We start from the raw sequence: 26,851 nt of genomic DNA on the forward strand, positions 1-26,851 counted from the left end.
GCTTCCACTGAAAGCAAAAGGCAAAATGCCTGCTCTTTACATTGAGGTAAATAGGACCAGGCTTTGGCCAACAGGCCAAGAATTTGAAAAGTGACTAACGATTTTGGTTGTCAAACTTGAAGCACTTTAAAGAAGCATGATTTCCAGGAAATGTTGAACTTCCATCTTCTTAAAATCACTGGGCATCCGACATTGAAGGCACTCCAAATCACCGCCTTTGTTTCTAGTGGCAGGATTCTATCTGGTGCTCCAATTCTGTAGTGAGGAAATGTAATTAGCAGATGAAGCAGCAATCAGAAAGGTGTCTCCTCTCTCAAGGAGTGTTTTCTTTGGTTGGGTTTAGAGAGAAAAGAAAATGGTGGGGTTTGACAAATGAGATAGGACAGGAGGACAGCATCTACAAAGGTGCATACAAAAACCACTTGTGTTTGGACAAGAGATGGTAGAAAGCACTTGGCACAATAGCTCATTTCTTTTAACAGACTGCTTTGATCAGAGAAGATTCCAGTCTGTCAGATGAAAAAAATATGGTCCATGTGCCTTAAAATACCCGCTGATAACCTATTCTACATCTGAATGGGAATGATCAACAAACAGTACATCTACACTGGAGCTGGAGGTGTAATTTCCATCTCAAGTAGACATATCCATTGTAGCTCTGATTGAGCTAGTGTGCTCAAATTAGAAGTGTTGCTGCAGCAACTGGAAAAATACACCGTCAGCTTCCGGGTAAACATACCCACAGAGATAGGCTCATGCTGTAAAGTTCTTGGCCAAAGCACAACTTTTCTAAAGTTTGGTGGGGTTTTTGGTTTGTTTGTTTTTTAAGCTGAGGTTTGGCTTGAATCCATCTCTACAACTCAACTAGAGAAGATCTGAAGGGGAGATTAAAATTACAAGTTAAAAATGCAATAGCCTATATGAACTCCCTAGAAGTACTGTACATTTTGTGAAAAATCAAATTAAAGTGTTCACATGCTGTAATTACAGCTATAAAGTTTACAGAGACCATTTGTTAGCTCAGCCAGTATTTTCTTCTTGTGTGTAAAAATATCATTGAAATTTAGCAGAAATTCTTCTAAAGTAACTTCCATTATTTATTAATATAATCTGATGTCACTATATAATTAGAACTGCTGACGGATTGGCTATTGTATGACACTTCCCTATAATTAGTTCATCGCTGCAAACATTTTTAGAATGCACCTCCCATCCCTAGGTGAGAGGGGCACTGAACATATTAAAAACATGATGAAGTACAATTAGACCATTGTAATAAAAACACACTCTTAAAATACAGAAGCAATGAGATGGTTTCTAAGGGGGCAGGGAGGGTCAAAGGAAAAGGAGCATGATTGTGTGGTTAAGGAACTGGACTTAGACTCAGGTGAGCTGGGTTCAATTACCCATCCAAACTTCCTGTGTAACCAAGGGCAAGTCACTTATTTTTTTTGCTTCAGTTCCCTACCTGTAAAATGATGATTCTTTTTCTGTTTAGACTAAGCTGCCGGGCAGGGACTGTCTTACCATATGTTTGTATGGCACCTCGTGTAATGGGGCCCTGATGATGGCAAGAGCCTCCTTGCACTCCTGTAATACAAATAATGAAGGCAATAAATACAAACCAGCAGGTAGTTATATTCCACACTAGAGAAGGGGAAGTTTTAAGGTGTATTCTAAAACTGGAAAGAGACAAATCAACTGAGAGAAAGGGGAAGATGAACTAATGAAATAATACCATTTTAAGCTAAGCTAAGCACAGGACTCTTATGTGTTGGTATATTACAGAATAAGAAGAACAATAAAAGAATAAATAATCTCTTACACTTAAATAACACTTTTTATCCTCACTCAAATGGATAAATATCATCAGCATCTCATTTTTACAATGCGGAAACTGAGGCACAGCGCTGTTCAGTGACTGCACTGCAAAGATAGCCCAGTGAGTGAATGGCAGAGTCAGGAATAGGACCCAAGTCATTATCCAGTCTTGCAGTTCTCATTCACTCATAACTCTCCATGGATCTCAATGGGGAAAGCAATAATGAAGGAGTGCAGAATTGGTCACGTAATAGAGACAACTTGTTTTCATCTCTTACATGTGTTATATATGACGTCTTGCCATGCATATTTTTAAATAGGGCAAGGAGAAATGAATAGAGAATGTATGATCCTTGCTGATGTCATTAACTATGGCCAATTCCTGGTGCATGAGGTGTTGATTGAAGTTTTGCAAAAACGTTAAGATGCTGGTGCAGGGCAGCAAAACTTTCCTCTTTCCAGATGGAGCATTGTTAATATTCTGGATTTGTGGCATTGCACTATTTTGAAACAAATAAAATGAAGCAGTAAAAAGGAAGTTTGTTTGCCATATGGCTGTTTATTTCTCTGTGCTCCAGCCTTACTGTGAAATATATGGCTCCTCAATATGGGACAGCCATACAAACACCAGGTGTGCTTAGCATAATGTACCTAGCCCAACACAAGCCAACCTCCTTTTTGATTACATTGAACATGTGGCACCATGACTTAAGGGATATTTTACTGCATTTGGGTATGGGAAACATTTGACAGCCAGAAGGAGAATATGGGGAAGAGATACATTAAGGATTTAATACAAGTTCAAAAGGAAAAGCAGTAGGTGGGAAAGCTAAAAAGACAAGCCATGTGGCTATTTATTCAACATTTTTTGAATTGGTGTTAAAATTTTCATCTGAATTTAGTGCTCATGAAATATGTCATCCTGACAGTCCAGGAAAGCGAAGCCTCTGTTTATAAAAAGGAAAAGGTGCAACACACCCAGCATCATTGCAAGCTTCCCACCCACCCCCAATGCATTTTAGTAGATATGAACTTCAGAGCAGTTGTGCCAGACAGGACTAGACAGAGCATAGAAACATTTTAGATACACCCCTTAGATTTAGGGCTGCTACAAGAGAAGAGGGGTGCCATCAACCCAGCTATATTTGCTCTATGCAGTCCAAGCAAAGTCCTAGGCTACAGGTATTTTACAGTGGGGAGAGCTGTTGAATTTATGCCTCTGGAGTGGTGTAGAAGGACCAATTGGGCTACTTTTAAATTGGGTCCCAAATCCTCAATGACATGGTTGTCCTGCCTGGAGCTAGGTATAGTTTGTTGGCATTGCTTTCTCTTCTTTCTCTTCAATGTACTGCCTCCTCCTGTCATTAAGATGTAAAACACCAACGGTTTTTATCTCATGAGTAACCACCTGAAAGATAGTTTTTAAAAAAGAGGGTAAAAACCTAGTAAATTTAGAAGATGCAGGAAAAAAATGTGTTTTGGTTACTGAATTCCTCCTTAGTTTAAGATAAAGAATTAAATGCAACTGGATAGCACAGGTTGTTAGTAATGGGTTACAAACCCACAGTTCCAGTCCAGCAGAGACTGCTAATACTGATTGTTTAATTACTCTTTGGTGTCCTCATGTGAAAGAATTTAACATTCCTCTGTCCGGGTTCTTAGGCATCACAGAAGTTATCAAGCAACATTAATTGTCATGCCTTGTCTGTATACTCAGATGGCCAGAAACTGAATAATCCATGGAAACAGCCCTACGGGTCAGAGCTGTGAAACATGGGCAGTGTAGATTGAGTGAAGCTTGCTTTCCTACTACCAATGATGCACTTATTCTGAGGATATATAGAGAACATCATGCGTCAATGTGATTATTCTGGTACTTTTTTAACAGCACTATGTTCACTTAAAATAAACAAACCTTTAGGAGCAAAGTCACCAGTATAAAATAATATCCTTTAAAGACTTTTACAATCTGTTGAATGGCCTCAAATGCAGCCAACATGGAGAAATAGAAACAGATGGTTCCCAGCAAAAATATAATGAAAAAAATTGATTTCTTCCTACAGAGATTGTTGTGATTGAGGCCCAATGTCAATGCAATCCTGCAGAATTGACTATGCAGGAGATTCCGGGGATGCATGAAGAGTAACTAAAAGAGAATGACACAGAAGCATGCCCACTTTAAATTAAGGATAAGGAGGGAGAAGTCTACCTCATGCTATGTAGCTATGCTGTATATAGGCCCCGAACAAGCAAAGCAATTAAGTGTGCTTTTAAATGTAAATACATGAATAATCCCATTCAATTCACTGGGACTACACATGTGCTAAAAGTTGAGCACATGCTTAATTGCATTCTTGGTTAGGGGCCATAATTATATTGTGTGTGGAAGAGGAGATGATAATTTTAGATGCCTTTCTCAGGAAAACCTTTAGTTAACATACGTTTAACACACCCTGGAGTCATACAGGAATGTAATTTTTCTCCTCACAAAACCATAACCAGTACAAACTCATTTAATCATTGGCAGGACAGAAAGTGCTGAAATGCTGTATGTCTTAATATGGTACTGTACTAGTATATTTTTTACTCTTGTGGTATACTCTGGGAAATCCATTGTGTAATGCCATCACAGATTAATCAAAACACACATTAGGTATGGAACTCTACCTATTTTACTGGATGAGATAAGGAATGTAGAAATCCAATAAACAAAGGAGTTTTTAAAAATCAGAATCATTCAAAAGAAGCTCAGGTAACTCCTTACCTAGGGAAACACATGCTTGGATGATGGAAGTATAAAAATAAAAGTCAATTCCAAAAAGATGTGGCAGCTATTTTAGTATCAGGTGCATGTAATCTAAAATGGACACTCTCAATTGTTTGATTATTCTGATCTATCTGCTGAAGCAGGCAGAAACATGTCTAAACTCAGCTCATGGAGTGGGTGAAGGTGAGACAAGGAGACAGGCTTGGTGAATCCATGGTAATGCAGACCTGCTGGCCATTCTCTTCCCCCCAAAAGGCACTACAAACATCACCAAAATATTTATTACTCCAATAGGAGCAATAGTTATCCTGTGTCAGCTACAAGAGTGCTTGGTGAATGCGGGTACAGATGGGACCACACATAGAGTGGAGACTGGGGGCCAGATCCTCAACTGGTGTAAATCAGCACTGTACCATTAGCTTCAATTCAGCTACAGCGGGCTCTAAGGCTGAAGTAGGAACCATGAAGTGGCTCTGCTGAGGTTGACTGGATTCTCAAGGCTAGATCCTCGGCTGGTGTAACATGATGTAGCTTCACTGAAGTCAATGAAGAAATATGGATTTATACCTGCTGAAATTCTGGCCCTATGTCCCCTCCCCATCCACATTCTCCAAGCATGGCTATTAAGTTATAACTGGCCCGTGGTAACTAGTTGCTTCTCTGATTAATAAATATTTTTGTCACATATGATGGACAGCATTCATATAACTCACAGAATGTTGGAGAGAGCAATATGGACAATACTACATAGATTCTGATAAAAAAATAATTCTCAGAATGAAGTAAACAGCCAGAAATATTTTGAATTACATAAACAAATCAAACAAACAAAAAAACCAGCCAACCCTCATATCAATTTTGTAGGAATGTGTTAAGCTGATATTAAATGAAAAAGCAAAGTAGAACAAGATAAGTACAGTGGGGGTCCCTAATGTGTGCTTGCTCTGTAGGAAAATGATCATTTACCATAAGGTAGACAATGAGGGTCTAACCTACTTGCCGTGGTAAACTGTAATTTTCCTGCAGCATGAACACACATTGAGTTGGATTCTCTGTAAGAGAATGGTAAAAATACATCATGCAAAATAAAAAAAAATAAAATAAATACCTTCCAGTACAATGAACTCCTAGGGTTTACAAAGCAAGGATTTAGAGAACTATGCCAGTCAGGAAGCATTAACTTTAATGGTTGCATTCTGTTATTCTTACTCACACCAAGTAGTATCTTACGGGACAAGAGGTCCTGCTGGCTTTAAGGGGACAAGGACTATTCAAGGTGAAGAAACTGGCCCAAAACAATTAAACAAATACTATAAGACCAAACCAGTCCCTAAGAGGAAGACACCCCCAAACTTTGTGAAAGTTGTTCTCCTGATGGGAACTTTGCACCTCAAAGCTATTTCTAGTAATACAACTGGAAGTACCCCACACAAAACCCTTTAAGACTAGATTGTTCCTTTATGCACAGGACTGACCAAGAGGGAGTATGTAAGCAGAGGCACTCCAGGAGCAGCATTGTACCTTAGAGACATCTCTCTGAGGACCAGCTACCTCCCAGCTTTCCTGTTGCTCAGGGCAGGATGCATGTAGGAGGGAAGGCTGATCTATTGCAGCAGCAAAGTTATGACATACTTACTGAACACAAGAACAGCCATGCTGAGTCAGACCAAAAGTCCATCTATCCTTTCTTCCAACAGTGGCCAATGCCAGGTGCCCAGAGGGAATGAACAGAACAGATAATCATCAAGTGGTCCATCCCCTGTCACCCATTCCCAGCTTCTGGAAAACAGAGGCTGGGGACACCATCCCTGTCCATCCTGGCTATGGACCTATCCTCCATGAATTTAGCTAGTTCTTTTTTTTAACCCTGTTATAGTCTTGGCCTTCACAACATCCTACGACAACGATTTTCACAGGTTGACTGTGCGTTGTGTGAAGAAATACTTCCTTTTGTTTGTTTTAAACCTGATGCCTATTAATTTCATTTGGTGACCCTTAGTTCTTGTATTATGAGAAGGAGTAAATAACACTTCCTTATTTACTTTCTCCACACCAGTCCTGATTTTATAGACCTCTATCATATCCCCCCTTAGTCAACTCTTTTCCAAGCTCCAAAGTCCCTGTCTTATTAATCTTTCCTCCTATGGAAGCCATTCCATACCCCTAATCATTTTTGTTGCCCTTTTCTGTATCCTATTCTGTAGCTATATTCCAATATATCTTATTTGAGATGGGGTGACCAGACCTCAGATCAGATCTATGGTTCAGCTGTGCTGGCCCTCCCCCACAGTGAAGGAAGAATGAGTGCGCAACACCTGCTCCCATGTACTTAGACACAAGGTTCAGGTAGCCCATAAAGGGGTATAAGTGGGTTCTTACTCCCTATTATGGCCTTCATAGGTGTGCAGTCCAAGTCCCCATTCAGCTCTTACTCACTATATTGTATACTGGAAAAATGCTTTTTAAAGTTTCTCACAACATTCTGCGTTATTTATTCACCGATTATAAAAAGCAGCAATAAGTGTATTCAAAACAAACTTGAGTGAGTAGATTAAAATTTGGAGACTACTGTACATTTCAATAGCTACATTTTTAGTAGGAGCCTCCCAAATTGCGGACAAAGTTTGCCTGACCACACTTCTGCATGTGCAAACACTGATGGGTGCACACACTGCATTTGCCAGTGAAATTTGGATAGTCAAGTGTCTAACTACCCACATCTCATGCAAATGCATTCTCAATCCACAAATACAAGGTTTTCTAAATTCCAAACGTTGGGGTGTGGAAAACCATGTCCACCATTTTAGAAGTTCAGTTGATAAAATTGTCCCTAATCATGAATTTTTCCCCCAGTACAGTAATAATATTGGTATATATTATTGATCCTACTCCCACAGAAGTCAGTGACAAAACTCCCATTAATTTAAATGGTGCAGGATAAGATCCTGAATACACAGACCAATACCACCAAATACACCAGAATACACACCAAAAGGATCTGAACAAAAAAATCTAGATCTGAACAACCCTGAAACTGTGGTCTTTGAAACAGATTTGAAGTTTTGAGGATTGGGTCCATCTCTACCAATTCTCTATTAAAAGTGAGTAAAAACCCTGTAAGAATCCAGGCCATGATTCAGCAGTCACGTGCCTAAGCATATACTTAACTTTAAGCATATGTGAAGTCCCATCTATTTCAAGTCTTCATTTAGGGCTCACTTCAACAAGGTACAAGCAGTGCCTAATTTTAAGAACTGGTGCTATTTACATGGCTTAAAGTTAGGCATGGGCTTAAGACCATGACTGAATAATAACTGATTTATTCACATGCTTTACATTTAGCTTGTGCTTAAATATTTAGTTGAATTGGGCTTCAAGTGCTTTTCTGAATCTGTACCCGTGGAGTCATCGCTGGCATATCCCCTTAACACTGGGTGTGGTGCAGCAGCTTTTTCTGCTTTAGCACTGGTTACTGACAGTCACTCCAGTCCTGTGGTGGTTTTTCTTCTCATGACTCAGCCAGGGCACACTTTCCTGAAGCCAGTGCTTAACACAACCTCTCCTGTGGTTCCCAGGCCTCTGGCTTGTCGATGGAGCTGGGAAGACAGGGATAAGCTCTCTGCTGGAATGCCAGTCCCTCAGAACTGCCTCTCCGGGCTTTGCCCCTTTTCCAGAGCTCACCACAGGGATTAATTCCATCCTAGAGCCTGTCTGCCTTTCCGAGGCTCTCCCCAGCAAAGCAAATTCACTACCTCCTTCTCAGTGCGTCAGCCACTTCCCGAGCTCCCCCTCATGGCCTGGGTCACGCTGCTTCATTTGCATCACTTTTCAGGGCTCTCTCATAGGGTTTCCAAGTTTCTAATTGCACAAAACTGAACACCCTAGCCCCATCCCTTCCCTGAGACCCCACCCCAGTTCACTACATTCCCCCTCTTTTGGTGGCTTACTCTCCCCTACCCTCACTCACTTTCCCTGGGCTGGAGCAGGGGTGCGGGAGGGGGTGAGGGCTCTAACTGGGGGGTGCTGGCTCTGGGGTGGGGCCAGAAATGAGGTGTTAAGGTTGTGGGAGGGGATGAGGGCTCAGCTGGGGGTGTGGGCTCTGGGGTAGGGCTGGGGATGAGGGGATAGGTGCAGGAGGGGACTCCAGTCTGAGGGATTGGGGCCAAGAGATTCGGAATGTGGCAGGGGGCTGTGGGTTGAGGCGGGAGGTTGGAGTGTGGGTGTGGGTATGGGTTATGGGGTGGGGCCAGAGATGAAGAGTTTGGGGTACAGGAGGGGGCTCCAGGCTGGGGGGTGGGGCCAAGGGATTTGGAGTGTGGAAGTGGGCTGTGGGTTGAGCTGCAGGAGGCTGTACAGGTTCTGGGATGGGGGTGCAGGCTCTGGGTTAGGGCTGGGGATGAGGTGTTTGGAGTTCAGGAAGGAGCTCTGGGTTGGGGGGAAGCTCCGGGCTGGGGCAGTGGGCTGGGGGGTTGGGGCAGGCTTACCTCAGGCAGCTCCCAGTCAGCTGCACAGCTGTTCCTTCCCTCTCGGCACCTGGCATTGGCCACTGTCAGAAGACAGGATATTTGGCTAGATGGACCTTTGGTCTGACTCAGAATGGTTGTTCTTATGCAGGGCTTGCTTAAAAGATTGTATAAACCTCTCAACCAAGCTATTTGTGGCTGGGTGGTATAGTGTCAAGGTGATATATCCAATACCATGTTTCTTCATGAATCGCCAAAACTCACAACTTGTTCTGGTAGTCCAGTTCTTATAAACAAACTTCAAAGATATTCTACTGTCTGTGTAGCTGTAGTGGTTTTCATGCAAAAATCTTCCGGCCATTTGGAATGGGCATCCACCTCCACTAGAGACACCATTCCTCAAAATAATCCTGCAAAATTAACGTGCAGATCTTGCCAGGGAGCTGATGGTGTAAAGGGACGCACTGTACCTGTTAGCAACCCAAACATTCCTAAGAAAGCTGCTGTATTTGTTGGTCAATATTAGCCCACTATACAAGACTTCTGGTGAGTGCCATCATTTTTACTATCCCTAGGTGACCTAAGTGGAGCTCTTCTAAGGCTTTTGTGAGCAGTCTACTAAGTAGAACACCACAAATCCTCACATCCTTGATGTATGATAAGCTCAGCTTTGTGTGTGTAAAAGAGTTGTCAGTATATTTCCAGCCCTTCAGAGTGGCTTCAGGAACATGAGTTAGTGTGGGACCCCTCGTTGCCTGATCCAGCTACAAGTCAATGGGGTGAACTCAACCTGAAACAAGTTGACAAATTTGATAGATTCTGTTGCTAGTACAGACTGCCCTTCAACAGGCACAGGCAGGTGTGGGAGAGTCCATCTGCATTTGCAAGCACCTCTGTTCCTTTGAATTCAATGTTACAGGTATAAGCAGCTAAGAAGAGAGCCCAGCATTGCATACCTGCTGCCGTTGTCATAGAAGCTCCCTTCCTCAGATGAAAGATTACTAGGGGTTAGCAGTCTGTGACAAGGATGATTTTCCTCCCATATAGATACTGTTTGACCTTCTTCACACCCCATACCAGACTTAAAGCCTCCTTCTTTATTTGTGCATAGTTATGTCATGCCACTGTGAGAGATCTGGAGGCAAATGGTATGGGTCACGCACTACCATCTGGCATGGCGTGCGATATAACCACCCCAATTCCACGCATGGAAGCATCACATGCTAACTCAATAGGCAAAGATGGGTTGAAGTGAGTAAGCACACTGTTTGATGTGACCAATTGTTTTGCTTCCAGAAAAGCTTTTTGTCACTCATGTGATCATATCCTCTTTTGACCAGTCTGCAGTAAACAGTTCAGAGGATGCAATACAGTTGGTAGGTTTGGTACAAATTGTCCATAGTAGTTTATAAATCCTAGAAATGATCTAAGTTTTGACACATTCTTTGGAGGTAGAGCTTTCAGGACTGCTTTAATCTTCTCCAGAGACTTATGTAGGCCTGGTGCATCAATAACATGCTCACAATAAGTTATCGAGTCCTTGAAAAATTCACATTTTATGTGATTGGCTCATAATCCATATTCTTCTAGATGTTTTAATACCCTTTTCAGGTTTCAAGATGTTCTTCATTACTTCCGCCAGTCACAATAATATCATCCAAATAACACTCTGTTCTTGGACTACTTTGCAAAACTTGGTCCGCTGCCTGCTGCCACATAGCAGCAGCTGAAGCAATACCAAACACTAGCCTGTTGTACTGGAACAAACCCTTTTGTGTGTTGATTGTGAGGTATGCTTTAAACTATTCCTCAACTTCCATCTGTAGGTAAGCATGTGAGAAATCAGTTTTGCTGAATAGTTGCTCCCCTGCCAGTGCACAAAAATATCTTCAATTTGAGGCAGTGGGTACTTTTCAACTTTCAGTAGAGGGTTTATAATCACCTTAAAATCTCCACATGCCCTTACTGCATTACATTTTTTTTTTTTACAATTGGAACGAAAGGAGTTCCCCACTCACTCCAGGCCTCTTTTGAAAATATGCCCTCTTTTTCCAGAAGTTACAATTCAGCATCTACCTTCAAGCAGATACTGTAAGGGACAAGTTGAGTTTTATGAAACTTGGCCTGCACCTTCTCAAGTAGGATTATTTTAGGCTTCATATGTTTTAGAGTTCCTATGCCCTCCTAAATACTGCTGATGCCTAACTTAGTATCCTTGCCAGCTGTTTGACTATTTTAGTGGAATTTGCTGAAAGTGACTGCAACATTGTTGTAGCAACCAGGCAAGGTACTATCAAACTTCAACAGGACTTTATTTTTAAAGTGGAAACCTCTTTACCAAGCTGCTGCTGCAACCTCGGTAGCTCTCACTCCACCTCCTCAACTTCCCCCCCCTTTCCTGTTTCCTGTCCTTTCAGACTCCCAACAGCCAGTGCTCCCAGTTCCCTCCTTTCTTAAGAAACTCTCCCAATTAAAATAAACATTGTTGTTCTAACCCTAGGAACAAATATGAAAAAGACACTATACTGTTGGCAGAAATATTACACTGAAAACACTGTAGATACTACATAACATAGTCTCTAGTCCAGACAGGTGGTCGTCAGGGTCTGACAGGCCATATCTCAAGCCCCGGTTCCAGTGCAATGTCTTTTTGTGTTGATACTATGGTGAAGTCATCCAATGCAGACTGGGGCTGGCATAATCTCCTCTTGGTGCATAGGCAGGTGCAAGATAAGAAGCATTCCATACCCGCCCATCAGAAAGTCGATAGGTGTAAGGTCCCTTCTTCTCTATGATTTTAAGAGGAGCTGTGAATTTATGGTCCTCTTTGCATAAAATTCCAGGTTTTCGTATTCTAATGAAGGAACCATGCTCAAACTTTGGTTCCTTAGCACCCTGCCACTTGTCTGTGAAAGCCTTATACTTTGCTTGGTTCTGTTCAACTGTTTCTCTCACATCATCCTTGGTTGGGGCATCAGGTCATGCCTTTAACAATCCAGCAATGTTCAGTTTAGTATTCATCTGTTTCCCATGCAGTAACTCTGCGGGTGATCTTTGCATTGTGGCATGTCGTGTAGCCTGGTATGCTTGCAAGAAATCAGTAGTGAAGGTTATTCACAATCATCCTTCCAGTTTAGCCATTTGCAAACTCTCTTTCAAACTTCTGTTAAACTGTTCGATTTCCCCATTGGCCTGAGGGTGATATAGGGATGACCTTCTGTGTAAAATGTTCCTCTCTGCTAGAAAAGTTTCAAACTCCAGGGAAGTAAATTGACTACCATTATCTGAAACCAGTTCTTTGGGGTTACCTTCCCTGCTAAAAACTGAAGAGAGGAACTTTATTACTGTAGCAGAAGAGATTTGCAATGTAAATGCTACTTCAGGCCATTTACTTAAATAGTCCTTTCGAACAAATTTTCTCAGTTCCTCTGAAACAGCTTCCTTGACTGAAAATGGTAAGTGCAGTAACTTCTGTCATATAGGCATCATGTTATTTCGCATTTTAACTTTATGCAGAAACCCATAAGCACAGCCAAGTTTCTTCTCAACCTGGTGTTGGGTCCCAGCTGAAACTGGTGTGTGTACCGCAAGAGTGCTTTGCTGAGGAAGATCAATTCATCCATTAACTACCCTGAGAATTAAAGCAGCGAATAAATCTCTGCTAAGGATAGGAGTGCCTTTGTGGACAATGTAGAATTCTGCAGTTACACAGCAAACACCAAAAGTAACTATTGCTGGCAGGCAGCCATGTACTGGAATATGGTTTTTCAAATAACACACCAAGTGAAGTTTGTGTTCAGTAAGAGGCACATCTTTAAAGTAATGCAAATAGATGGAATCAGGTTGTATAGATACTGCTGAGCCAGTGTCCAACATTAGCTGAATAGAGTGTGATTTGCCTGAGGGAATGGCGGAAACATTTACAGTGCACTTTATTTGTTCTGGAATATGTGCAGTAGTGATTTTGTCCATGCTCAGCACAGTAACATCTGGTATTGTAACTGCATGTACCTGTTGGTTGAACTGGCTGCTGCAACATACTTTAGCAAAATGCCCAATCTTTTTGCAATGATTGCACAGAGCTACTTTTGCCAGACATCCTGGGTAGCTTGCAAGGTGTTGTGGGGATCCACAGCGAAAGCATGCTTTTACCGTATTTTGAATTTGCTGATTCGGTGGTTTTTCATTAGTTTTCCTTTTGTAATTGTTTGTCTGTAGTGATAGTGAACTTTTCTGCAAAGGAGTCACAGCCTGGACTGTGCCTCCTATATCCATGCTCATTATTTTGGCTTCAGCTGTAGCTGACTCAATCTGAGTAGCAATGGTTATTGCTTTTTCTAGTGTAAGTTGTGGTTCTAGAAGTAAGCGTTCTCTTACACGAAGCATGGTTGTTTTCTCAATGAGCTGGTCTCTAATCATCTCATCTGCCATATTCTCAAAGTCACAAGTTCCAATCAGACTCCTCAGGGAAGCAATATACTGCATTATAGTCTCCCCTGTTTTCTGCTCACACTGTCGAAATCTGTAGCGATTAACTACTACATTTACTTTTGACATAAAAAAGTTATTTAATGCAGTGAGTGCAGTCTCATATTTATCATCTGCAAGGGGAAAAGTGTAAAATATACGCTGTCCTTCTGCTCCAAGGCAGTGAATTAGCAGAGCACACTTTCTTACTTCAGAAATCTCTGTAGCACTGATTGCAAGCAGATAAGTCTCAAACATATGGATCCAGGCAGTAAAAGCAATTGGAGGCTCACCTGGGTTTTGAAGAAAGGGTAAAGATGGATTCAGAGGCCGAAGATCCATCCTCGTCGCCAAAATGTTGTAGCAACCAGGCAAGGTACTAACAAACTTCAACAGGACTTTATTTTTAAAGTGGAAACCTCTTTATCAAGCTGCTGCTGCACCCTCGGTAGCTCTCACTCTGCCTCCTCAACTTCCCCTGCCTTTCCTGTTTTCTGTCCTTTCAGACTCCCAACAGCCAGTGCTCCCAGTTCTAATAATTACAAGCAGCATCTAAACACCACAAACATCTTTATAGATTTCCAATCCAGAGGAACCTTATATAATCATTTATGGCCCCACAGTACCGCTCCCCCCTATTAAGTGACATATAAATCTAACAAACAGTGTTTATTGTTATACTCCACACTCACTCGCATGGCTCTAGTTGATAGGATGTTTTCTCCCATATATGTTTTTAGTAACATCAGCGTCTTCCTCACTCCCAGAGTGTCTCACATTCTCAGCGTGAGATAACAGATGCTGCAGAGCCTGTGTCCAATTCCATTTTTTTTTTTGAGTGCTTTCCCCACCACCCAGAGTGTCAACCAGATTGCTGACACTTCATATATCCAGGCTGACTACTCCACTCTTCCAGTCTGTGTCACTACTGCCTCCGTCTACAAAGCGTATGTTGATATTCCTTTTTCTATACCCTGATTTGGCCACTTCCTTATTTCTCTTAGTGTGACAAACTGCTTGGATATGCCCCCTTTTTTTTTATTACAGCCTCTGCAATATGCATCTTTAAATCAGCAATCAGAAAATGCATGGAATCCTTTCGTGCACCGATAACATGGTTCTGTCTTGCCTTGGGTCACAGATACTTTATGCAGTCCTACTTCTGTTTTAGCTCCGGTTTGCAATTCTATTGCATGCCTTGCTGCAGTCCCCATCACTACTCCAATTTCTACTGCACGTTTAAAGGTAAGATTTGCCTCAGTGAAGAGCCTCTTCTCTATGCTTTCATTATGCAGTCAACACACAAATCTGTCTCTTAGGGCCTCATTAAGCTATTCTTAAAAGCACAGTGTTCTGCTAGTCTTTTTAACTCTGTCGCAAAGCAGGAAATAGATTCACCTTCAGGTTGATTCCTCTTATGAAACCTGAACCTTTCTGCTATAATCAGGGGCTTGGGTGCCAAGTGCTCTTGAACAATTTGCACTCTCTCTTTACAGGTTTTGCTTGCTGGCTTCTCTCTGGCAATCAGACAGCGAACTAAACTGTATGTTTTTCCTCCCATCATACTCAGTGAGGCTGCTGCATGTTTTTCTGGCGGAATCTTATTTGCTCCAAAAGCCTATATATGTGGGCCAGCCCTCCATGACACTGTCAAAGGCTTCCATTTTTTCCAGCGTAGCCTGCCATTTCACCTCGCTGCTGTTAGTTTAGTATTTTGGAGTGCTTACAGTTGTAGCAGACCCTTCTCCTCCCAGGGAGCAGCAAGCAATGCCATATATGGTTTTGCTACTCTGATGCATTGAAGTAGAGCCCTGTGCAGCTGTGACAAAGTTCCTCCTCTGCCTTGGTGGGTCCTGCACTTATTGGTGGATTTGCTCGCCTCAGAGGTTCACGGCAGCCCGCAGTTTGGCCACTTTCGTGGCTCAAATCTGCCGTTCACTCAGTTAGCCTCATCACTTGCCACCATGGGGAAAAGGAAGAAGAACAATCCCCGCAGTCTCTGCTGATCCACCTAGTGGATCGGGGAACAAGCCAGAGACCTTCCCCTCTGGTGGAACCCACAGTCCAGGTCAACTCCTCCAGTATCAAGTAGGGAGTTGGGGGGATGGGGGGAACCCGGGCCTGCCCTCTACTCCGGGTTCCAGCCCAGGGCCCTGTGGATTGCAGCTGTCTACAGTGGCTCTTGTAACAGCTGCGTGACTTCTACAACTCCCTGGGCTACTTCCCCATGGCCTCCTCCCAACACCTTCTTTATTCTCACCACAGGACCTTCCTCCTGATGTCTGATAATGCTTGTACTTCTCAGTCTTCCAGTAGTATGCCTTCTCACTCTCAGCTTCTTTCACCTCTTGCTCCCAGCTCCTCGCACACACACCACAAACTGAAGTGAGCTCCATTTTAAACCCAGGTGCCCTGATTAGCCTGCCTTAATTGATTCTAGCAGCTTCTTGATTGGCTGCAGGTGTTCTAATCGGCCTGTCTGCCTTAATTGTTTCCAGAAAGTTCCTGATTGTTCTGGAACCTTCCCTGTTACCTCACCCAGGGAAAAGGGACCTACTTAACCTGGGGCTAATATATCTGCCTTCTATCACTCTCCTGTAGCCATCTGGCCTGACCCTGTCACAGCGGAAACAAATTTATATCCGTGGATGTGGAGATCCGTGGTTATAAATTCGTATCCACAAAGCTGGAGGGCTCTACCGGGAACCACAAAGGAGCACATGTCGGCCCACTGCTCGCAGGAGCCAGTGTCCCCATGCTGGCAGCTCCTCCGGTGTGGCTGAACCGCCCCTAGTGCCTTCCACGCAGCAATCTGCGTCTCCTGTCCAGGGGTGTGCACACCACTTGAACATACAAGCATGACCAGGGACAGATGCTGGTGAGCCTGGTACCCACCCCAGTGGGCAGGGCTGGGGGCGGTACAGCCAAGCTGGAAGCACTGCCAGAGTGGGGCACTGGCTCCTGCAAGCAGTGGCCCGACATGCTGCTCCTTCCTGGTTCCCAGTAGAGCCCTGCAGCTCCATGAATACCGATTTATATCCACGGATATACATTTGTATCCATGCAGGGCTCTACAAAGAAGATTCTAGAAATCCTCATCTCCAATTGCTGTGCAGGGTGGATATAGCATAAATCCATGATTAGAAACACAGACATGTGCACATGGTTGGAGCCATGATGGCTGACTGACCTCTTGTATTGCAGAGAGAGAAGAAAAATACAGTAACTGGAATATAACAACAGATTTTACATAAGTAACTGCTTAGGAAACTAGAACTGCAAACTTGTATGAATAGAATCAACTCTCTGTTCAATATATTCAAATATATGACAGCCATCTCCAGCCTTAAAGGATGGACCACCTCATTACGCTTCCTCTCTCCTGCATTTCTCTGGTTTGGGTCCTTTTCCTGAACCTCCCCTGTAACTTTCACTTCCTTCTTTTATGAAGGCCCAGCTCCGGCCCCCCTTCCGCCCCACGCCCAACAAACCAAGCCTGACACACCCTCCAGGTGCAGTAAGGTAGACTAATTGATCTTTTAGACTCCTGTTAACACTTTGTTCACATGTGTGGGGTAGTCGCCCCATCACAGGACCCTAGTCCTGGGGAGCTTTGAAAGTTCATCTGTGAATTCCACTGGAGAACACTGAGTTCCTGTTTTTAAAAAATCTCTTCTTTTGCTGGACAGATGGAATTTTAAAGCTCCCTGGCTGCAGCTCTTATGGTATTTCAGAGTTTTTCCTCTCAATAAAACCAGTATGGGCAGAGACTGGCAAGCATTTCTTATTGCAGCAAAATGTAAGCAAAGCATCTGGTTCCAAACATAACTGACATGGAAAGATCTATATAGACAAACTAACATCTCTTTGTTGTGGTTACCTATAAAATGTTTCAAATACAAATAGGACACAACAGATTGTGAACAGATTTTCCAGAAATTAAAAAAAAAAACCTACATATTGAAATGTACAGGATTCTCCCAGAATAAAGCTGATGGGTGAAATCTACTGCTAGGACCCTCTTGTGGTAGGACAGAAACATAGCATGTTCACAGTCACCGGTGCTTTTCAAATGAGAACAGTTATTGAATTTAGCCCATTCAGAAAAAAATATCCAGCCCCTCCCCAATTACATAGATATCTATTAGTCACAAATTATATACTGCATATTGGCCTGGAAAACTATTATTGATGGGTGTTAAAATAAGCAACAAGATGATTAATTTTGAAAGCTGGAGTTCGGGGGAGGGGTCCTGTACTCTAAAAACACCTGTCTGACATGAATAACAAGTGTTCACAGATAGGGAAAATCGTAATTTAGGTTTCCTCACACATCTTCAAATAGAGTAATTGCAATTCTCCACTATCATTATAATATAGAGGTGATTTTTAGCCAAATGTAAATTTAACAGTAACCAAGCAATGTGGAAATATCAATTGGGCCAGATCCTCTGCTGCATTCAGTGGGAACTATTCATAAATCCTTCATTTCTGGTTTCTCTATGCCCAGGTGTATGTCATGATCTAGTGGCTCTTATAAATGAAGTAAGTATGTATCTGAAACTTTGGAATGTATTGGTGCAAACTTGGTGGCATGGCAAATTCTTTTGCTTTTTCAGACTGAGCAGAGAAGAAAACAGGTTAAGACTAGAACTGGGAAAATGTTTGGCCAAAATTTTTTTGGGGAAGGCAGACTTGGTGACACCAAAATGTTCTGCGAATGTGTCGGTTTTGCCAAATTGTTCATGTTGAAACTGCCCCCTCCACCCCAACTGAAAAAAAAGTTGAAATAATCTGTTTTGAAAGAGTCAGAACTAAACATTTCCAATTTTTGGTTTGAAAGAGTTTCTAAATGAAATTTTTTCTTCAAATTTATTTGAGGATTGTCTTTTTTTTTTTTTTTTGAAAAAAAAAATCGACCACTCAATATCTAAACACAATATTTCGTCTTGGGTTGAATAAAACTTTTGTTTGACTCAAAACATTTTTTTTTAAATTTGATTCACCAAAACATTTGGTTTTGGGTTGACCCAAAACTTTTTTTTTTAATTTATTGGAACTGCAGATGAACCAAAAATCCATTATTCACCCAGCTCTAGCTAAAAGAAAAATAGGAGCTTTAATAAAAGAAGATTCAGCATTCAGCCATAACAGGGAAGTTTTAGACTTGCCAAAAGCAAAGACTAAGAATGACTATGTTACCCTGTACTATCACCCCAAGTTGCCAAACCTTCCCCAACTGAACCCTGGAAATAAGGAGTTCATAAATGTTAAATTAGAAAGATTTTGCTCTGTGATGCCAGCCATGGCTGTGACCTAAAGCAAAAATATACAATACCTTTCAGTTAGATAGTCTGTCACTCTCATTCTCTTTGATGCTCTTCCTTCACTTTCAGGAAGAGAGCACAGGGAGTTCAGGTTGGAGGCCTGCTCCCCTGTTGTCCCTCATTCTATAGGCTCTGAAAACCAGATGAAACCTCAAGTTGCACACAAAACACGCACACACAAAAACCCCCGTCTACTTTCATCAGTAACTTTTTCCTTTATGAAAGTTTCTATCAGAGAGCCAGTGAGCCTTATTATATAGTCATCCAGCGTTAGTCTCCACATACTTGTTCAAGATGAAGCATTATAGAAACTCCCATAAAAGGTTTTTTCATGTGAATGAATCCTCAACCAAGTTCCTTTCTTCCTTACACTTTGTGGTGCTGTGGAATTGCATCATTCTCCATGGACACACTAGCTTCTACAGATCACAGGGCCTCTGTGGCCCCTTATAACTTTCCTTGGTTATTTGTATTATAGCAACAACATGACAGAAAGGTGAGTCAGCATTTTCATTCTATAAATGTTTAGTTGAAAAACTTGGCCATAAATATTTGCTTCAGGCTGAAACTTAGCATCCCAGTTTTACTTCTCTCTCTTCAAAATTACATATATTTAAAATTAGCCCAGGAGCTTTCTAAAATGCAGGGGTATAAAAAACCTGACGTTGTGAGTATAATTACCCAAAAAAGTAACTGAATTTAGGTTTAGTGAGAGGAATCAGAAAAATGTGCCATTGCAAGCATCACCTCAGGGGGATAGGAAGGCAGTTCGCTCTCCTGTATCCCTCACTGAGTGCCACACAGATGGCCCCTGTATCTGAACAGAGGCCCATTTGGTTCCAGAAGGGTGCAAGACTGTGCACAGTGCAGGACTGCAGCCTTTGTTTCTTCACTGCTCACGTTCCGGATGAGCCTGTCATCCATGCTATCTAGACCTTGGAAACGGCTCCAAGAGCAAGGCTGACTTTTGTGACTTAAAGTAACATACCATAGGGTTACATGGTGTGTGGCCTGATCCCTGTCTATGATAAAGCCCCCATGGGCGTTACCAGTAGGAAAAAGCTGCACTGATGGTGAATTATTTTTCCTAGTGGAGAGAGGGCTGATGTGCTTATATCATGGAGGTTAGAAAGAAATTAAACAAAATATTTAGGGATCTCAAGCCATTAAAAAAATTAATTGCAATTAATCACAGTTTTAATTGCACTGTTAAACAACATTAGAATACCATTTATTTAAATGTTGCGGGGGGGTTCTATATTTTCAAATATAGGGTCAAGACTGGGGGCTCTGGGATTCCGCCCCGCTCAGGGCTTCAGCCTCCCTTGGGGTGAGGGCTTCAGCCCCGCTCAGGGCTCAGGGCTTCAGCCCCTCTAGGGGTGTGGGGCTTGGGGCGCAGGCTCCAGCTCCCCCACCTGCTGCTCAGGCAACTGTGGTCTGGAGTTGCTCCAGTCCTTCTACAACCCAGGAAGCTGTGGGCTGGGGCTCCTCCAGCCAGTGGCAGATTAGCCACTGGGCCAACGGGGCGCGTGCCCAGGGGCCCCGGCCAATTGGGGGGCTCCAGAAAAATGGGCACCCCTACGCTCTGACCTGCTCCACCCACCCGGTGCTCCTGCTGGGGAGGGGGGAAGCCCCCATACCCCGACTCCACTCCCTTGCAGGAGTGCTGGGCAGGCAGAGTGGGGCAAGCCCTCGCATCCCAACTCTGCTCCCTAGCAGGAGTGCCATAGGGGTCAGGGGGGACTGCAGGTGGAAGGGGCAGGGAGAGGCCCCCCACTTGCTCTGGCCCAGGGACCCCCAAAATCCTAATCCACCTCTGACTCTAGCCCCCACCCCTGCAGCCCAGGAAGCTGCAGGCTGGGGCTCCTCCAGCCCCTCTGCCAGTTCCAGAGCTGTGGGCTGGGGCTGCTTCAGCTCTCCGCCACCCACAGAGCTGCTGTCTGAGGCTTCAGCCCCCTGCCATGGATGCCTCCCATCACACCCACAGGAATGCGATTAATACATTAATTTTGCTTTCAGTTAATCGCAGGCATTAACAGCAATTAATTGACAGCCCTAAAAATATTGTTTCTGTTGTATTAAATTGTTTCATTAACTGTGATATGCTATGGCCTCAGTTCAGCAAGGTACTTAAGCATGGCTTAACTTTAAGCATGTGATATTTCCCACTGAGGACAAAGGGATGACCCGTGCGTAAAGATATGCATGTGCTTAAGTACTTTGCTGAACTGAGGCCTAAATCAGGGCATAAGTTACACCCTCCCTTTTATATTGCTTTCACTAATTACTAGAAATACTTTTCTCATTTCAATCATTATTCATGTGAATTGCACCCACTCTATCCTAATGGATGATCCACTTTTGAGGAATTAAAGCACCAGTCTTACTCTGGGTATGTTTACACTACAGACCACCACCTCTCTGAGCAGTGACGTTAGCTCAGCACAAGTGTTCTACACTGGTGTGGATGTTGGCATAGCTACGTCGGGCAGGGGTGTGGTTTGTTCATACTTCTGACTGATGTAGTTATGCCATATAACTTTTTAGTGTAGACCAGGCCTCTGTTCACAGAGGTAATTTTCACTTTGACCTGGTAATAGATTTTCTGAGAAAGAATCAAATGCAGTAACGTAGAATTTAAGAACAAAACAGAGGTGAACTTCTTCTCAACTGTACCTACCTCCACATCAACTTAAATAGATGATATAATACCATCTCATGTTTATATGAAACATTTCAAACCCAACCAGCCAAAGCTGCTTTCAAATGTAAGACTTATGGCCAGCAGCTCCAAAAATGCAAGAGTTCTCTACCCTGTCTATTGGTTAAAAGGAAAAAGCCCTACCATATTGAGCTTAGTTTGCATAGCCTACCTACCCACAATTCATTGAGTGACACTTGGGAAGTCACCATAAATGTACATGGGTTTGGATTCTGGGGGGAAGAATGGCAAAGAGTTTGTTTCTAAGTAGTCAGGACTCTGCTCAAGATTCTAAGGGCTCTTGGCTCTCCTTCCATGAGAACTTTGTTGTGAAAGGCAGTGAGATATGATACAGAAGACAGCAGTAGAGCTGAAAAGACTCTGGACAGGCCTTGCCTAGCTAGTGCCTTAATAAAGCTGAATCAATAAGATGGGTTAGATTGTGGTACCTCCAGGTGGGACTAGGCAAGCAGATCCCTGGAGACTGATCTGAAAAGCTACTGCTTGTCCTAAACCATCAATGGGATTTGGTGGATAGCTGAGGAGGCATGGCTAAGGGATCATAATCTATGGGATGTTCTCGCCAGCAGGGGGGAAGACAGTTAGATGGACTACTGCCAAAGTTATAGGAAGGGGGAGAGTATTTTACTTTTCATTTGCATATATGTTCTGTTGCTGTGTTTTCCCAAGTTTGGTTATGTTCCCTTTCCCCTAATGAAAATTTGTCTTGTGCAGAGTCTTGGAGTTCCTGCAAGTGGGGATGTTCTGTTTGTTAAGATGACTCAGAGATGATGTGTTTAGTTTTCTCAGGTTTTGGGGGGTGAGGGGTTGAACTGATTTGGTTTTTACCAAGAAAAATACTATGTATATTGCACCCAACCCTTTTTGTTGCCATGATCAATCTGACAGATGGATTACACAAATGACTACAGTATAGGAATAGCTATACACACTAGAGATGGTCAGAGCCTGGAACTCCCATTCTATGGGGAATTCCAGAACTTAATTTTTCTTTCCATCCTGAATTGGAACAAAAAGATGAAATTTCAAAATTTCCTATGGAAAGAAGTTGAAAAATTTTGTTTCAGAAAAACTGAAATGACATTTTGTTTTGATCTTATTGAATCATTTCATTTTGATAAGGTTGAAACCATGTAGTTTGCCTAAGGTCAAAAGCATTTTGTTTAAACTGTATCAACTCAACTTTTTGTTATTATACTATAATTTATCATTCATTTATAACATCATAAAAAGTGAAAATATTTTGACTACCATGTCATGTCAAAACACAATGTTTTGAACCTATTTTGATAATTTTTCATTGAAAATGTTGACAAAATGTATATATTCCTGCATAATATTTCAAGTTAGTCAAATGAGCATTTTCTGATTTTTTTATTATCACTCAGCTTTCACCCCACTGAAATGCAACCATCTCTGAAGAGGAACATGGCAGATAGTTAAAGACTTGAAACACTACGTAGCAATTGATTGCGGGAAGAGGAAAGGAATACAATCCAACTGGGACTGCAGAGAGAATTTAAGGAGGTACAATTTACGGAGAATTTAGAATGTAATTACCTAAATTGGAATTTGGCTGGGATACTGGGATCTCTACCCTTATTCTGGAAGATTGTAATGTGATCATTAATAACGACAAGTGGCTAGGATGACCTCAGTTTTATAGCTTATTATCTGAAAATACCACTCCATTAACACAGTGCCCCTTAGCCCTTTGAAACAGTGGGTGCATACTTCTTTAGGCTCAGATTCTGCAAAATGAGCCATAGGGGCAGATCCCTGCAAATTTTAACCAGATCACCTAGTCTAGGTTGTGATATCAGAAGGTACTTAGCCCTGAAAATATCTTTACTGGGCCATCTGTCTTTTTGATGCTTTAATAGACCCCCAAGGATTTTAGAAATATGGGAGGAGTCCAGACACATAACCCAAAAAACTAGAAGATGTCTGTGAAATGCAAAACTGCAGACAAATATAAAGATGTGAATATGCTCAGTGTCTTGGAAGAAACAAAACATTGCACTTGGGTTTTCATTTGAAGATTATTCCTCAAAGCTACTTAATGAAAATTTATAAATGTTGATGTACAGAATAATGACTAGTGTTTAAAAAAAATCCAAAGGATAGCACAGGGAACTAAGTTGGGGGTGGGGGGGAGAAGAGGGGGAAAATTACTTCTGTTTTGCAGAGAGCATTATGTAGCCGAGGCAATTTTATTAACATGGTTGGATAAAATACAAAGGGGGCTTCCTAATCTCAAAGACTTCAAAACAGACTTTTTTTAGAGACAATATCAATATCAAAGCCAGTTGTCTCTATTATTAAAATGTTCTCTGCTCTTCATTAGTCACAAACAATCCCCTCGACTCACAAAAAGGTACTCAGTAAATTAAAAGCTTTTATGTAACACTCCAACAACAGTTGAATGACTCCAGAGTTAAAAGGGAACTCTGATGTCTGCCAGTATTCAGAGTGGTACCCAATTGCTTTCATTTTTACAACAGAGCTTCACTTAAGTTGTTTATTCATTTGTAGACATATTGCTGAGCTGATTAGGAATGACCAGTTAATGAAATGCTCAATCTTTTCTGGTTTCTGTGGGCAGCAACCAAAGCCCTGATTCTGCAATATGGAGACAATGGGTCCATCCACATGGAACTCTTGTGGGATTGAAGCCCAAATTTTCTCTTTGTGCCTGGGCAGGATCTGGGATCTAGATCTCAGAGTGGTGGGTACTCCCTATACGGCAGTATATTGTTATTATCTTCAACTATTAAAACTATGACCAGAATGGATCTCATCATCCACCCCCTCCCTCATGCCCTTTGAACTGCACTACGTGCTCCTTGGTTGCAGCAAAGGATTGGGATCGTACACCACTGCAGTCCATGGGAGCATCTCAACTTACTTGAATAGGAGGAAGATTACTTGCTATGGTATTTGGCTTGGGGATGGCATTATGAAAATACCACACAATGTGATAGTCATCATATCACAGCATTTGACTCTATCAGGGAGTGGGGGTATTTGTCTGAAACAGTGGCTACTGTATAGAGAGTTTCTAGGGCATGCTTTGTTCACAGTGAGTCATTTGTCTTATTTCTTGGGGCTAGGGTTTGTGGGGTGGAGGTTAACCCTAACCCGAACCCTGATTTTCATTTCAGTGACTGGTATTTCCATTTTGTGTTAGTCTTGTGGTGCTTGGGTCCTATTGTCGGTTTGTTTTGTAGCACTGCAGATACTGTAACATTGACATCTAAACTGCAGGAATGGAAGTCAGGACTCCTAAGTTCTCTCCCTGCTCTGCCATCAATTTACTGTGACTCTGGGTAAGCTACATCACTTGGTGCCTCAGTTTCCCCATGCATAGAATGAGGATAATAAAGGATGGTGTGAGCTGATTTAATATTAGTAATGCAAGACCCGTTGTTAGCCCAGGTGTTCCGACGTGCCCTGGCCAGATTCCTGTGTGTGTAATACATCCTTCCTGTCTAAATTCACTCTGCAGTTTCAAATGCTTGGATCAGATTCTCAGATGGTGGAAATTAAAGTCAGTGGAGCTACACTGATTAGTACAAGCTGAGGGTCTGGCCCGATATTCTTCCTCTATTCCTGTCCTAAACAGTTGTGCCAAAATTCCCATTCACTTCAATTGTGTCAGTATTCCATCTAGAGCCCTACAAGGGGTCTGGGATCTTGCGGGTCCCACCGGACCCACTGCCATAATAGCAGGAGCCGGTAAAATGTACTTTGTTGTGGGCAGAACTCGGTGGGAAAAAAAAAAGACTGTGGTAATTTGCGGGAAAACATGAAGATTTAGTCAATTTGTCATAAACAGAATGTCAGCAAAGTAAAGCAAGTTTCTTTTTTTTTTAAATAAGGGTTTTAATACTTAAATTTAAGAAAGGGATAGAAAGATATTTGATAGCTATTATAATGGGAGTTAAAGTATTTTTTACATGGTTTAAGCAAGATTCGTTTTATTCTTTTAGTGGTAAAATTTGTGTCTGAATTCCATTTATATATATATATATATATATATATATATATATATATATATATATATAATATTTTAACCAACCATTTTTATTTTATTTTATTTTATTTTTGTAGCATGGGGGAATCTGTCTTGCAGGATTTGCGGGACCAAAGGTTTTTGTGGGTGGGAGTGGGATAAAAATGAAAGAAACAATGTGGGATCGGGTGGGAGTGGATATTGCAGGGCGGGACAGGAGCAGGATTTTAAAAAAAAAAAAAAAAGTCCCACGCAGGACTCGAATTCCATCCACTGTATATGTACAGACCCAAAGGACTAAATTCAGAGGGGCATCTAAGATAGTGCAGCTTACACATTTATCTAGCTCCCAAAGAGAAACGTACACGGCATAGCAATTCTTTTTCTTTTTTCTCTTTGTATTAAGAATATGTACTGATGTTGTGGAACTATTGCCTCGAATTGTAAATGATATATGAAATGAGAGCCCCTAAGCTAGTGTACAGACAGAGAATACAGACAGTGCTTTGCTGGCAATACCAGGCTACAGTTATATTCAGCTTGTTGTGTCCTAGATCACTTCGAACCATGAATTAATATACCAAGACCTGTTACTAAGGTAAAAAACTAACCAACTTTATTAAACACTTCCACGTTGACTGGGTGTTTCTGTAGAATGGTCTGCAGCTCCAAACTGGAGTGGGAACTAGATTCTTACTGTGTATTTGTACACCACGAGTTCTAGTATTTGTATAATTGGATCCTGACCTTAGTTAGGACATCTAGGTGATACAACAATATAAATAATAATAAAAGTATCCTATCCCTGTAAACCCTGGGGCTTGGAGATAAACTCAGACAGTTTCCCCATTGAGGTTGTCTGTACTTTGTTTCTTTCAAGTTGCTGCTCAGGAATTTGGATGGGATTTTACCTGGAGATTTCCCTGTTTTGTGAGGAAAAAAAAAAGAGAGAGAGAGAGAGCGTAGTTTAGTGGCTAGAGCACTGAACTGCAGGTCAACAGAACTGGGCTCTATTCCCAGCCCTACCACTGACCTGCTGGGTGACTGTGGGCACGTCACTTCCCCTCTGTTTCCCCTGTCACTCTGTCTGTCTTGTCTATTCACACTGTCTGCTCTTTGGGAGAGGGGCTGCCTCTTACAATACATTTATACAGAACCTAACACAAGGTGTCTTTGCACTCAGCTGGGACTTACAAGTGCTGTGGTAACACAAATAATTAATAACAACCTCTTGATTAAAAAAAAATACTTCCCAAAATTATAACTTAT

General features: G+C 42.1%; 1 long non-coding RNA gene across 1 annotated transcript in view; it reads right to left on the bottom strand.

The window, feature by feature from the left end:
- Positions 1-26,851, bottom strand: part of LOC122464397 — a 113,535-nt gene that overhangs the window by 13,483 nt on the left and 73,201 nt on the right. Inside the window, exon 3 of the long non-coding RNA XR_006288368.1 lies at positions 1,528-1,590. This is a non-coding gene — a long non-coding RNA (uncharacterized LOC122464397). The remainder of the gene's footprint in view (positions 1-1,527; positions 1,591-26,851) is intronic.

The sequence above is a fragment of the Chelonia mydas genome, chromosome 1, assembly GCF_015237465.2.
Source record: "Chelonia mydas isolate rCheMyd1 chromosome 1, rCheMyd1.pri.v2, whole genome shotgun sequence".
Taxonomy (NCBI): Eukaryota; Metazoa; Chordata; order Testudines; family Cheloniidae; genus Chelonia; species Chelonia mydas.